General features: G+C 46.0%; 1 protein-coding gene across 2 annotated transcripts in view; it reads left to right on the top strand.

The window, feature by feature from the left end:
* TTC39B (tetratricopeptide repeat domain 39B) overlaps positions 1-14,494 on the top strand; it is a 102,705-nt gene that overhangs the window by 40,825 nt on the left and 47,386 nt on the right. Inside the window, exon 1 of one of the 2 annotated variants that reach the window (XM_045289221.1) lies at positions 8,624-8,844. The exons of the other annotated variant lie outside the window; for it this stretch is intronic. The gene's annotated coding sequence lies outside the window, so the exon portion shown is untranslated. Of the gene's footprint in view, positions 1-8,623; positions 8,845-14,494 lie in introns of those variants that run through there. 2 annotated transcript variants of the gene reach the window in all.

Genomic DNA, 14,494 nt, shown 5'->3' with positions numbered 1-14,494 from the left:
ACACCATTGATAAAACTCATATCCTGGCGAAATAGCCACATGGCAGCCGAAAACCGTATACCCTAGCTTGTCGTGCATTCTTTCCCAAAATCGGGATTTTTTAAAAAATGCCATAGGACATGGGAAAAATTGTTAAAAATCGGGACTGTCCCGCCACAAGTGGATGTCTGGTCACCTTAGACCAGAAGGAAAATAACAAGAGTACCTGGCCTACTGCGCCCCCCTCCCCCTTTGGCCCACTTGTTAAAATAATGGTACATTGAACACGTCCTTCCTAAACATAAGCCGTTTATGAATTCTGTGGGATCTTTACAAGGGGGGTAATTCCGTAGGAAGGGACTGAAAATGGTAACTGCCCCACTATCCACAGCAGTTTGCTCTGAACACAGTACAGTTGTGGATAAGGCTGCTCTCGTCTCTGAAAGAAACGGGGCAGGTACCAGTTCCTGGGGAGTCGGCTCCACCTCTCAGAGTGTTTGCTAGACTAGAACTAGGCCCCACACAGGCTTTTCAGTGCCTGGTATTTTTGAAGTACGTTTTCAGAGGGCCTGTGGGTGGATTTGAACTGCCAACCTCCCGGTTAGCAGCTGTTTGCACCCCTCAAGGACTAGTAAGCACGGTGTTTTTGAAGTTCCTGCCTTCCGGTTGGGAGGGGTGGGTGGGATGGCAGCTGGGGACGAGGTGGGAGTCTGCCACTTCCCATCCCGCAGGAGCAGAGCAGGCGCAGCAGCCCCAGGTACTGCCCAACAGCCCTGGGGACAGTGTGGCCAGAGGGCGGGGTGCAGAGGCTGAGGGGCCACTAGGTTGCCCGAGATGGCTGGAGCAGGCTGGTGAGAGTTTCCATCTTCCTCCTGCTCATAAGCACCCCAATGGTTCTCATTAGCTGGGTGAGCTGGCTGGGTGCTGGTTACCGCTAGTCAAGACTTTCCTTTTGGTGGTAGTTTAGAGAAGTTGTGCCAGACAGAGGTCAGATTCATGTTTAAAGATGGTTAGAACAGATGTGTGCGTAATACATTCTCAGCAGTGGTCTTGTACACACTTTGGCAGCTTATTAAAGTTGTGGATTTATCCTTCCTTAGAAAATTGTGTGTGTGCGCCAGGCCCCGAGGCAGTGGGGGGGAGGGGGGGGGCGGCAGCATGTGTTTGTGCACAAGACCTGCCGTGAATCTACCTGCAGCATTACCATTAAAGCAGGCAGCAGACTGTAGCCATGGGAGGAGACGCTTCAAATGGGAGTAAAAATATTTTGTAGTATAACGTTTCTTTGGAGCTTTTTCCTCCCTCACGTCTCTCTTTGGAGATTGGAATGTAGATTAGACCGAGGAAGGCCTGTGGGGCTGCCTCTCTGCCCTCACCCCCTCCATGAAGTTAGATCAATTAATGGTGATGTAATCATTTGGCTTGTTTTGAAGTTAATTAAGAGTAAAAATCAGTGATTGATTGTTGGGAAATATCTAGTTAGTACATGTTTTCATGGTGGTTAGGTTACAAATAGTAACCAGAAGCAGGATTGGATTTATTTTCATTTTTAAAATAATCTTTTCTTTTGAATCTTCTACCAAAAATACTCATGGGTTGGTTATCGTTTGCCATCCTAAGCCTGTTAAGCTTGCATAGGTGAGGCCTGTATTTTCAGCAGAACTTAAGTCACTAAAATAGTGCAGTATAAAGATTCTTATTTGGACAATTCCGTATAAGGAAAAACAATGTTTGTAGTATATATATATCTCTGGCCTATGAAATAATTTATGTAAAAGCAATTTTTAAAACTGCGGAGTATAAGGTAAATTTAAAGTAAGATATAAACACCAGTCAAAGAAACCACGCCCTACCATTGAGTTGATTCTGCCTCCTGGTGACTCTGTGGGACAGAGTAGAGCTGCCCTTCTGGGTTTCTGAGGCTGTCAATCTTTCTGGGAGCAGAGAGCCTTATTTTTCTCCTGCGAGTGGCTGGTGGGTTTGAACCAGTTAGCACCCCAAAGTGTAACACAGTTCACTAGCGGGGTGCCAAGGTGCCAGTTACTGCATAATGTTATGACAAGAAGCATGGCTATTTTTGGAAAATGACTATCCTCCTACAATGCAAAGAATATGATACAGATAGCTATTTGTATGCCGCCTCGCCTCAAGATGTAAAAGCACTTTATAAAGAATAAAAAAGAGAACATCGTGTTAAGCGTTACAGCTATGTAAGAAATCATTATAACTCCCAGCCCAGATAATTTCTCGACAGCTGACGCCCCTCCCTGTCAGACCAGGGGTCATTTGAGCATACCTGCCTGGCATGACTCTTGCTTGCTTTTATTTATTTTTTAATGCCAATTTTACGGGTTAATTGACAGTCCCAAGCTAAAAAAAAAGGGGTTGTCCGTGTTCCCCCACCAGGTGTTGAGCTAGGCTGGGGTGGCAGACGTGCCACATGGGGTGTGGAACAGTCTCCAGGCAGCCTCCTCTCCTTGGCTGCTCACGGTCAGGCTGAGTGTCTCCATTGATGTCCGGCCCTGGGGCTGCAGGGCGGAGGGACATAGGTATGCCAACATGTGGCCACGCATGTTGCCTGACCATAAACAGTGGGGGATCTTGTTTAAATACTAAAAGCAAATCCAGGCAAATAATTTCATATCCTTTAGGCCCAGAAATGTGTTTTAAGCGAGAGTAAAAAAAGAGTGATGGTTTTGAGCCCTATTTATAAGCCCAGTTATAAAAGACTTAACTGAGGAGAGGGAGGGGAGATGAGCACATTTGAAGGAGGGTTAGCACCAGAAACAGTTCCAGAAAGAGAAGAACTTTGGAACAAGTGGGGAAGAGGCCTGGAGAGAGACAGGTAGGCTTGTAAGGCTGCCGCATAAGGTTCCTGTGGCCGCTCTGATAGGTCACCACACTCTGGGGCTTAAACCCACACAGAATCATTCTCTCTCAGTTCTGGCGTCAGAAGTCTGAAATGGGTCTCACTGGGCCCATTTGAAGGCATTACTGTGTTCCCCTGGGCAGCTCCAGGGGTGAATCCATTTCCTTGCATTTCCCTAGCCTCCTGAACTGGATTCCTTGGCTCATGTCGCTTCCCTCTGACTGCAAAATCCAACAGAGCATCCTCAGATTTCTCTGCCTCCGTGGTCTCACACCTCAGCCTTCTTGTTTAGTCTGCCTCGCCTAGGGAGACACACATGGGTGCATTTAGAGTCCACTCAGACCACCTGGAATGATCGCCCCCTCTCAAGACCTTTACCTGTAATGTAATCACATCTGTAAAATCTCCTTGGTCATGTAAGGCAGCATTCACAGGGTCCAGGGAGTAGGGCCTGGCGATCTTTGTTGTTAATGGTTGCTGTGGCGCAGACAACCTGGCATAGGAAGAGGCCTTCAGAAAGCTTGTGGAAAAAGAGAACGGGATTTTCCATCAAACGATCTGAAGCCTGCTTGTATGCATGTGTCCGACGCATGCACACACACACACACACACACACACACACACACACACTGTGTGTGTGTGTGTGTGGGATTGACTTACAGCCATGTGGTAGAATCACAGGAAATTTATAATTTTCCTCAAGTCCCTTTCATAGCTTCACATTGGTAAAAATTTTAAATGTATTTTATTAATGATTAGAAGAAACAAAGTTACTTTTATTTGGGAAAAGAGATTAAAAACAGAACTATCTTTTTAGAATAGTTTTAGATTTGTAGAAAAGTTGAGCAAACAGTAGAGTTCCTATCCCTGACACATTTTTCCTTATTAACATTTTATTAGTCTGTTGCGTTTGTTACAATGAATGGGCCAGCGTTAATACATTGTCACTGTCTAAAGTGCATACAAGGAGCACTGGTGGTGCAGTTCATTAAGTGTCTGAGCTGCTAACTGAAAGGTCAGTAGTTCTAATCCACCTGCTAGCCCATGGGAGAAAGGTGAGTCAGTGTGCGTCTGTAAAGATGTACAGCCTCAGAAGCCCCAGGGAGCAGGTCTCCTCTCCCCGCAGGGTTGCTGTGAGTAAGAATCCACTTAATGGCACTGAGCTCAGAACCCACACTCTGTTTAGATTTCCTTAGTTTTTACTTAGTATCCTTTTTGGATTCTGGGACATCATACTCATTTAGTTCACATATGAGAGGGTACCCCCACCCCCCAAAACATGGAAAAAGCTCCGCTGGTTGGAGCTTTTGTAGTATACACCATTTTCCTGATAGGTGAGCATTGAGCAACTTGCTGTGAGTGAGTGCACCCAGTGGCATCAACTGGGAAAGTTCTCTCTGGTCACAGCAAACTTTTTCCTAAAAGGAGTTCCACTCAAACCTCGTGTATTGTGATGGTTGATTTAAGAAACAGCATGCGGCTGTGAAATTTTGTTTCCTGCTTGGGAAAAATGCTGTAGAAACGGTTGTGATGTTGAACAGAGATGACAAGGACAGCGCTATAGGGAAATCTCAAGTATATAAGTGGTTTTATCATTTCAAAAAAGGTGAAAAGTCAATTGGCGAGCCTCGTTTTAGATGTCTGTCAACTTCCTAAACCGATGAAAATGTCAACAAAATTCATGCACTTGTCAAGTTTAGAGAGCAATGATGGACCATTAAAGAGACAGGGAAATTATCTGGACTGTCTTGGATCTCAGTGCAGTGAATTTTAATGGAAGATTTGGGAATGAGAAGGATCACTTTGAAGTTTGTGCCCCAGGTTCTGACTGACCAGTAAAAATAGAAAGAAAAAAACAAACATGCTGTTCTTTGAAAGAACAGCCCTGAAGCTACTCAGACTTTCCCCCCCACGGTCATTACTGGTGATGAGACATGGTGCTATTCTTACAACCCCAAAAGCACACATCAGTCAAGCCAGTGGAAGACTCCATTGTCGCCTCACTCAAAAAAAGTTCATCAAATGAAATCAAAGATCAAGATGATGCTCATTTGTTTTTTTGATGTGAGGGGGATAGTGCATTTGGAGTTTGTTCCACCAGGTCAGACTGTTAATCAAGCTTTCTATTTAGAGGTTCTGAAAAAATTGCATAACAGTGTGCAACAAAAAAGGCCTGATATGTGGGAGACAGAGGACTGGTTTTGCAACCATGACTGTGTACCTGCTCACGCAGCCATCTCAGTGCACCAGTTTGGGGCAAAAACCAGCATGCCTCTCTTGGCCCAGGCACCTTACTCACTTGACCTTGCTCTGTACGACTTCGTTTTGTTTCCTCGAATGAAGAGGGACATGAAAGGACAGTGATTTGAAGATAGACGAGGTGAAGAAACAAATGAGGCAGGTGTTGTCAGTCATCCAAGCAGATGAGTTTGAAAAATGTTTTCAAAACTGGGATCGTAGTTTTGATCAATGTACTAAGTGTAATGGAAAGTACCTTGATGGTGATAAGGAGGTTTGGTTAAAAAAAAATTAAATACATAGGGGTGGGGATTCCAGAATTTTGGGGTACTCCCTAGCGTGTCCTTGGGTTCTTCTCACTGTGACCATTTCACAGCCTACTTTTGTTTCATGACCTTGACAGTTTTTCTTTTTTGTTTGTTTTAATCATTTTATTGAGGGCTCTTATCACAATCCACACATCCATCCATTGTGGACTTTGACAGGCGTTTCATAGAATGTTCTGCTATTGTCATGGGTTTGGCGTTTTTCTCATGGCGAGCATGTATCCTGATGTGATGTACTGAAAAATGGCATTTTAACTTTATGGGTTTTGAGGAGGACACCCACAGAGGGGAGGTGCTAGTGTTATTACATCATATCAGGGACACAACCCTCAACATGAGTGCTCATTGTTGGTGTTGACCTTGATCACTTGGCTGGGGTAGTGCGGATCAGGTTTCCCCATGGTGATGCTGGTGTTCTGGTCTCCCCTTCCATACTAGAAAAGAATCCGGTATGTGCCGCTCACGTTTGCACAAGTATGGTAACACTGAAGGAGCTACATCAGTTATGTGGATGTTTGGTGATGCCTCTTAGATTGCATCAAAATGTTCATGTGAAGAATTTTTGTCAAATTGTCATATTCCCACATTCTCAAAGGTGCCTTATTTTTAGCTTTAGATTATTTTTAGGTTGGAGCTTGCTGAGTGGCCTACCTTTTATAATTCCTCTGAGGCTGTGTTCTAGTTAATGCATTAATTAAATGCACCCATCCTTACAAGCTAAATGAACTGCCCTCTTCCACATTGCTGGACATAATGTTCCCTTTAGTATAAGGAAAAAGAAAATACAGGGGGGCTTCAAAAAACTCATGGGATAATGGAATGGAAAGGCAGTGGAATTTTTTTTGAACTTTTGGAAGCCCCCTTATACACATTGGGTAAACTTTATATAGGTGTTGCGTGCACTGTGCTAGTTATTTTGCCCTTGGCCTTGCCGCCCTCTCCATTCCTTAGGAAGCCCGCCCTTGACGAGGCCAGGTGTCCTAGGCCTTCCAGAGCATGATTGCTTTTTCCTGGGTCGCACGTTGGCTCTCATTAAGCGATTATCTGGCTTTCCTATTGGACTGGACCTGAGACCACGGGTGCTCTGCTCACTGTTGTGTTGCCATTGTTCCATCCACCCAGCACAGAATACACACACACACACACACACACACACACACACACACACACACACACACACACACACACACACGTGTGTGCCAACTGACTGCCATTTCACATGCTAAATCCCTGAGTACTTTTAGAAATTTGGGTGGCTAACAGGGAGTTTGGAAGAAAAGTCTGGTGATCTGCTCTTCAAAATATCAGCCACCAAAAGCCCCGTGGAGCACAGTCCTCCTCGAACCCACAGGGGTCACGAGGAGTCAGCTTCGAATCAGCAGCAACTGGTGCAACAGTAGGTTGCCCTTATGGAAAGATCGTCATCATGCTGTGTAGCCACAGAGGATGCTACTGAAACAGTGTGGCGCTCCAGTTTCTTCCTGGTGAGATCTCAACACCTGCCCGAGTGGTTACAAAAGGGTGGAAGGTAACATTGACACTGACTTCAATGCTTTTGTAGCATTTTAGCTAGTTTCAAAACTAGCGCGCAGACACACACACACACACACAACTATAAATATTCTCCCAAATTAACAGTGGTTATTTCTGCATTATAACGTTGTGGCTGGCTTTATTTTTTCATTGCCTTTCCAGCTCTCTCTAAGGAATTTGCAATTTTATAATCAAGAAATATCAGAATATAATCCTTGATAGTTTTATAATCAGAAAAAAAAAAGAGCCCCACAATAAAAACAGGCCAGTTTTAGTGTGTACAGACTTCAGGTAAGTCCAGAAAGTTTACTAGCCGCTGACCATCTTGACCTCCAGGAGCACTTCCGTCTGGCTCACAGCAACCCTTAGGACAGAGCACAACGGGCCTTTGGGGTTACCTAGGATGTAAATCTTTATAGGACCAGAACGCCTCCTCGTTATCCTGTGGAGCAGTAGGTAGGTTTGAACTGCAGACTCTGGAGTTAACAGCCCAATGTATAACTCCCTGCACCCTCAGGGCTCCTGTATAAAAGTAGTTACCTATATTCTCTATTATGCTTATATTCTATATTAAATTTATTTTATTAAATGTATATTAAATAAGAACAAAACTATTGCACTCAAGTCAAAGATACCCTATATAGGGCTTCCAAGGTCTGCTGCCCCATTTGCGTGTGTATCTCTGTGTACATACATACACACGTATGGACTCCCCATAGGATTTCCAAGGGCCTACCACCTCCTTAAAAAAAAAAAAAGAATGTTTTGAGAATGATGATGGCAACAAATGTACAAATGTGCTTGACACAATGGATGTATGTATGGATTATGATAAGAGTTATACGAGCCCCCAATAAAATGATTTTAAAAAGAAAAAATTACTCAGCACTTTCCTGGCCAGTACAAACTTCTATACTATAGCCCATTATTCAGGATAAAGTCTAGGTATCTGCTTCCCTCACTCCTCAGTGTTGTTCGTTTTGGAAAACCCTGCTGGGAATCTCGTTGGCTGCAGGTAGTCTCATCTTTCTTTGTTGGAGAAGCAGCTGCTGGTTTTGAACCACTGACCTTAAAGTCAGCATTACCTAATGGTAATGCTTACCATTACAGCACCACCAGGGCTCCAAACATGTATATATCTATCTATCTATATATATATATATGTATATTTACATATGCACACATTCAGTTTCATTAAAGTCAGTTGAAATATTATTTTTCTAGTAACTCTTTTTAAAGTTCCCTTGGAACTGCCTGACTAGATTGTCATACCTTTTGTGTTTGATTCACTTTGGTAATTTCATTTCCTGCATTTAATCCATCAGGGAAATGGCTGTTCTCTTTTTAGGGTTTTGAAAAGGTCTATGGGGTGTGCAATCCAAGTCTAACCTGGGAATGCCAGTCTGCTCTTAAATCTTCCTCAACACAAATGTAGCTCATTAGAATCGCTGGGGTAAATGAAGAGATCATTCCCAGACCCAGGAGTTTTTGTAAATCCAGGTGATTTGTTTTCTACTTGCCCGCTTCCCTAGCATAATGAAGCAGTGATGGATTAGCCTGAGACTGCAGCAGAGATGGGAGGAAAATCTCCCGGCATCCCTTCCTCCTGCAGGTCTCCGCAGCACTAGCAGCCTGGGTAGCTGCCACTTTAAGTGACAGGTCTCAGACTGGAATCGGGGAAGCTCTGGGGTGCTGTCAGCTGCCTCGGGAACTTCATGGCTTATGCCTGCCTGATGGCCGGGAGCCTCGCTGGCACCAAGAAACAAAGCAGACATTGAGCATTTTGTTGGCTTTTCGTCTTTTTTGTTGGCTTAAAAAAAAGCCGGTAGAATAGAGGGAACGACCTCTTCACAGCAGGACCGTGTCTGTTCCTCCAAAGTTAACAGCCGCTTTGAATCTGTGAGTATGTGGGATTTATGTAGCGGTTCTCCTGGGTCGGATTATCGTGTTCTCTTGAAACCTGTGAAGATTTAACAGAAGGCAAAAGCTAGGTTGATTTTAAAAATCAGAAAACATTTTCATCGGGGACCTGCAGTTTTTGCTGTCTTCCTCAAAGGCTTCATTTCAGGCTAGCTAGGAAGTCTGAGCCCTCCCTCCCTTCTGGGTTTGTTTAACTTCCTAAGGGCAGAACTCGCAGAAAACAGCATCCCGTGCTGCTGGAGGAGGTCCTGGTCCTCCCTGATGCCATGCCGCCACAGCTGCTCTGCCGCGCTGCCAGGTGTGTGGGGAGGCGGGGGCTCCGCTGCAGAACAATGGCAGGATCACGTTGGCTCACTTGGTACTTGCTGGGTCTGTCCAGATCCTCTGCCGGCTTCCTAATAGGGTCCATTGTTTTGCCAGGGGCATTAAAACCTTGCGGATTGCGTCAGGAGGCATGCTCAGAGATGCAGGTTGTTGACAGCATCGACCTTCACCTCCTGACGGGCGGGCTGGGCTCATCAGGTCTCTTTGTGGCAGAGGATGACAGTGCACGGGCGCACAGTGACCTGGGCGTCACCACCCTTTCCTAATTGTGCGTTTGCGATGGGGCCATTTTCTGCCTGACGCAGACCCTGAAGTCTCAACGTCTGCCCTTAGGCACTTTGCCCCACTTTCCCTCCTCGGGCTTCATTAGAGGCTAGAATTGTGCCCTCGCTGGATTTTTATTGAATCCACTCTGAACATTTTGGAAAGACAGGGGTCTTTCCAAAGACCTAGCATAACACCCCCCCTCCCTGTAGTTTTTCCCCTTTTTTTGACAATTTAACTTTTTTATGATACACGTACAACGTATTGACGGCAGTGACAGTAACTGGCTATGCAGCCCCACCCTTCCTAAGTGTGACTTTCCTGCCACTCGCAGTCCTCCCCTCTTTCCTTGCTGACCACTAATAAACTTCGGTGGCGGTCCATCTGCCCTTCCCTGTCATTATATAAGCGAGGTCATACAATAGTAGGCCTTTTGCAATTGGCTTATTGCACCCAGCACCGTGTATTCAAGCTCCACCCATATTGTCTCAAGTCTCCAGGTGTCGTTTCTCCCTCCGAGTAGGACTCCATTGTATGGAATGTGCACGTACACATACAGATCCACACGTTTGGTTCCGTCACCGCTGTTGGATGTCTAGGTTGTTCCCTTTAGCCTTGTGGCTAGTGTCAGTACCACGTCTCTGTTGCCGAGTCTCTCTTTCAACCCGTGTGAGTGTATACCTAGTCATATGGTCCCACTGGTAGCATGTAGATCCTGACTCATTGCGACCCTACATGGGACAATAAGGCTGTCAATCTTGACAGGACAGGATAGCTTCCCTTTTCTCCTGAGGAGCAGCTGGTAGGTTTGAACCGACAACCAGTGGATAGCAGTTCACAGCAAAACCAGGGTGCTTCTGATAGTTCTGGGTTTAGTGATTTTAGGAACTGCCATACTGCTTTTTCACAGTGGCTGTAGTTTTCAGCAGTGGGTCTGGGTTCCAATTTCTCCACATCCTCATCAACATTGTTATTTTCCTTTAAATTTTTTTTACTCCTGGGGGAGTACATGGTCTCTGATTCAGGTTTCAATTTCCAATCTCTGATAGCCACGGATGCTGAGCAGCTTCGCGTGTGTCTGCCAGCACGTGAACATCCTCATTGGTGACATGCCTCTCTGTTCAAGTCCTCGGCCCATTTTATCACCGGATTGAGCTGCCCTCTCTTTGTTGTCAGGTGACTGGAATTTTAGAGATATTCTGGTTATTAGATTCTTGTAGGGCAGGTCGTTTCTGAGGCGATTTCCCCCAGTCAGGAGCTTGTCTCTTCACCCTTTATGGAAAGCCTTTTGTGGAGCCATAGTTTCCCCTTTACTTAGTGTGTCTTCTGCTGGGTGCCTGCTCCCCACAGGTGTCCCTGCTTGTCTGTCAAGTCAAAGCCTTAGCCTTCAGTGCACTGATGCCACTGGGTTGCCGATCTCATTCTTCCTTCAGCTGAAAGCTGCGTTCGCCAAAGAGAGTTCCAAAGGTTGGTGTGCTCCCACTCCGAGCGGCCCTTTTTGTCGAGGCAGGGTGTACTTGATCAGGCTGACTTAAATTGGGCAAGCTTTCCTGGGTTCCAGGATGATGGTTGGTTTCCCGAGTGTAAAATAAGTCAGGGATTTTAAAAAAGCTTTCTCCACCACCCGGAGATCAAACATCTATCTGTTGCTTTTATTTTTAAAAGTATCATCATACCTAGATGCAGCAACTTTGAATTTAGTGGGGAAAAATTCCTAAAAAAAAGTTAGAAAACTCTGACTTACCTTGAGTATAATACAAAGGGTGTTCAGTCACTCCTGTGTTTTACTTGGTCAGGAAATGTTTGCATTTGTCCCAAGGCTCATGCCAGGTCTGGGGGATATAATTCTGAACATGAGATTACATCTACCCTTAGGGAGAGGGGATTTTAAGCAAATGAGCATGGCATTCAAAGACCAGTTGCCTAATTACTTCATTGTAATTGCAGTCCTTTTTCAGTTCTAGGAGTAGAATCTCTTTTCTGGCAAATACAGACGCATGCAAATGTGAGGAGCCCTGTTGGCATAGGGGTTACGCATTGGGTTGCTGCCTGCAAGAGCAGCAGTTTGAAACCACTAGCTGCTCCTCAGGAGAAAGACAAGGCTTTCTACTCCCATAAAGAGCTCTAGGAAACCCGTCGAGGTAGGTCTACCCAGTCCTATAGGATCGAGACTGGATAACAGTGAGTCTGGTTTGGTTGAGTTTATATTATCTAATGTTGTGGTTTTCCCAGAGTGGGCAGTACAGCCCCCCACCCCCACCCCCCGGAATGATCCAGGAAATTACAAAAGCAGATGCCTATACTTTATCTTGGACGATGGGCTATAGTAGAAAAGTTTTTAATTGCCAAGAGGGTGCCGAGCAGATTTTTTCCCCCCTGAAAGGGAGTGGTATGCCAAATAAATTTGGGGACCTGTGATTGTGTTTGTGAAATACATGATTTAATATATGTGTTTGATATTTTCTCACATGCATCACAACCTGTCAACTTCCTTAGTAAACCCTGCAGGACTTTGTCGTTTGACTGAACCTTTTGTGAACCTCGTTCTGCTCCTCTGTAAGTGAAGAGCAACCGACAAAGTCAATGTTAAAGAGACTGGCACAGAAGATATTTCTGTGTATACCTGTATAGAGCCCTGGTGGCACCGTGGTTATCCTTTGGGCTGCTAACTTCAAGGGCACCAGGTTGAAAACTCCAGACGTTTCAAGGGAGAAAGACGGGGCTTTCTGCTCCTGTGGAGATTAATCTTGGAAACTCACAGGGGCAGCCCTTCCCTGTCCTGCAGGGTTACTATGAATCAGCATTGGTGACTTTTCCCCCTTATTTTTCTGATTTGAATCCAGTGACTTGTAAGCACACTTTTGAACACAGCAGTTTTTACGTGCCATTTGGTGTCTACGGAACCAGGCAGTGAGGGAGGTAAGAACAGCTTGTTGCCATGTCTTCATTTCTTCACTTTCATCTCTTCGTGGAGAAGAACGTAAACTTTAACTTTAACAAATATCTTCTGTGCCAGTACAGACAAGGCCATTCCCACCACTATCTACTGGTAGAAAAGACAAACCACACACATTCTAGTACATTAAGACCCGAAGGTTCATTTTATTTTGTCCCTCAATTTGTGGCTGTTTTCATGACTTTTGGTATCAGTCAGGTACGGGGAATGAATTTGCTATACAGGGATGCTACTGCTTGAAAAAGGTTGTGTGTGTGTGTGTGTGTGTTTTAAACTAAGCTAATTATTAAGGGAGGGGCAGTGGCAAAGAAATGGTTTCTATTGGGCCTAGTTTACTGGGCTATGGAAAGGCTCAAGTTCTGCCCCCACCCCACTTGCTAAGCAGATAATGACTACTGCCCGAACCTGCGAGAGAAATTCGAGTCTTGGCCCCATTCTTCCTAGCTTTCTACAGTTATCCCCTGCAGAGCCTTGAAATGAGATATTCCATAGTATATAGTATACTTTAAAAGAAACCACTCATACCGCCTGAATGATCACAAAAGAACTACTACACCTGTGGGCTGATGAAATAGCAAAGGAAACCACGAGGGGAATTCATACGAAACTCATGTCCTGTTGGGCTCTCTTCAACTGAGCACCTACGTCTTTCTGGGTAAGTTAGGGAATGTGGGGAAAACAAAACTGTCAGGTCATTTCTTGCCTGGTTGAGTTAGCAGAATCAAGTCTTGGTGACTGTCTTCATGTTAGTCTGGAGAAGGGTCTCCAATTATCACAGGACTGTCCTGGTCCAACATGTTTCTCAGGACACGGACACACACACACACACACACACACACACACACACATGGAAGATGGTCTCTTTGATTTTCCTCTCTCTGCTTTGCTCACAATGGGCAGAGACCCACAGTTGTACCTTAGAAGGTTGCTCGTAGTTTTTAAGACCCTTGCCATGACTTGCTGAAGTTGAGTGTGTGGAACATTGTCTTGTGGACTCTATTGCTCCAGGTGAACTTGGGGTTTGAGGGGAAGAAAGAAAGAAAGACAAAGAAACACACACAAGTTGACCCCAAACAGCGTGACATTGCAAACCAGCATCTGCTTCATACATTGAGCTTAATGAAACCAGCCAGGGGCTGCTCGTGTGGCCTCTGTCCAGGGACTTCCCGAAATGCCAAGCAGAGCTGCCGCGAAGCCGGAGTGTAATGGTCCGTCCCAGGGCGGGTCCTGGGCTGAGCGGCTCACCTCTTGTCATAGCACTGGCCTTGCGAACATTCTCTCACCTTTATGTGGTGGCTCAGTTTCTGCAGTGACTTTATGAAACTGAGGGCACTCTTTCTTCACACGCCCTTGTTATCTGCCCCTATCGGCCCCTCCTCCCGACCCCGTGTCTGCACAGGAGGACCCCAAGAGGCCCACCAAGGTGACAGACGTGTCCGGAGTCACCCTGCTCTCCAGTGTGAGGTGCCCTGGGGTGGGGGCCCAAGTGTTCGGCCTTGTGTCCTCCTAAATCTGGGAGGGGTGGTAGGGAGGATCATTCATGGAGGAGGTGGAAGGTTTTTGTTTGACCTGAGTGCCTTCCAGCAGAGCAGGCAGGCCTGGGGACCAGCAGCACGCAGCAGGAGCTGGCCGTCTCTGGCCATCCTCACATCCCACCGCCGGCCGCTGTGGACATTGCCTCCTCGGGCCGCATGCTCTGGCTGCAGAGGGCACTTGAGAGCCTCTGAGTCTGCTTTGTTTCCCAGACAGCCAGCAGCAGGCTGCGGCGGCGGGGGCCCAGGCACCAGCATCTGTTGAAGCAGTTTCTTCTCTCCTTCGTTTTGTGAGAGCCCCTGTCAGCCTGGCCCTCCGTCTTCTTGGCAGGCGGGGTCTGAAGGAAGTCTGGGCAAACCTGAAAGTCGATCCTTTACAGCTCTCACCTGGCACGGTAGCTCCACCCTCCTGGGGAGGGAAGAAACGGGTCAGTTGCCAACCAGAGATGACATCATCATCTGTTCAAATGCCAGCCCTACTGGGGAGACTCGGTGCATGGTGTGTGTGCACGCGCCCCACTATGACTAAATCGCTCAGTCCAGTGAACATGTA

Source organism: Echinops telfairi, unplaced genomic scaffold, assembly GCF_000313985.2.
Source record: "Echinops telfairi isolate 266 unplaced genomic scaffold, ASM31398v2 ScPeMD7_25;HRSCAF=90, whole genome shotgun sequence".
Lineage (NCBI taxonomy): Eukaryota > Metazoa > Chordata > Mammalia > Afrosoricida > Tenrecidae > Echinops > Echinops telfairi.
The sequence above is the reverse complement of the archived record's forward strand: the minus strand, read 5'-3'. Positions and strand labels throughout refer to the sequence as shown.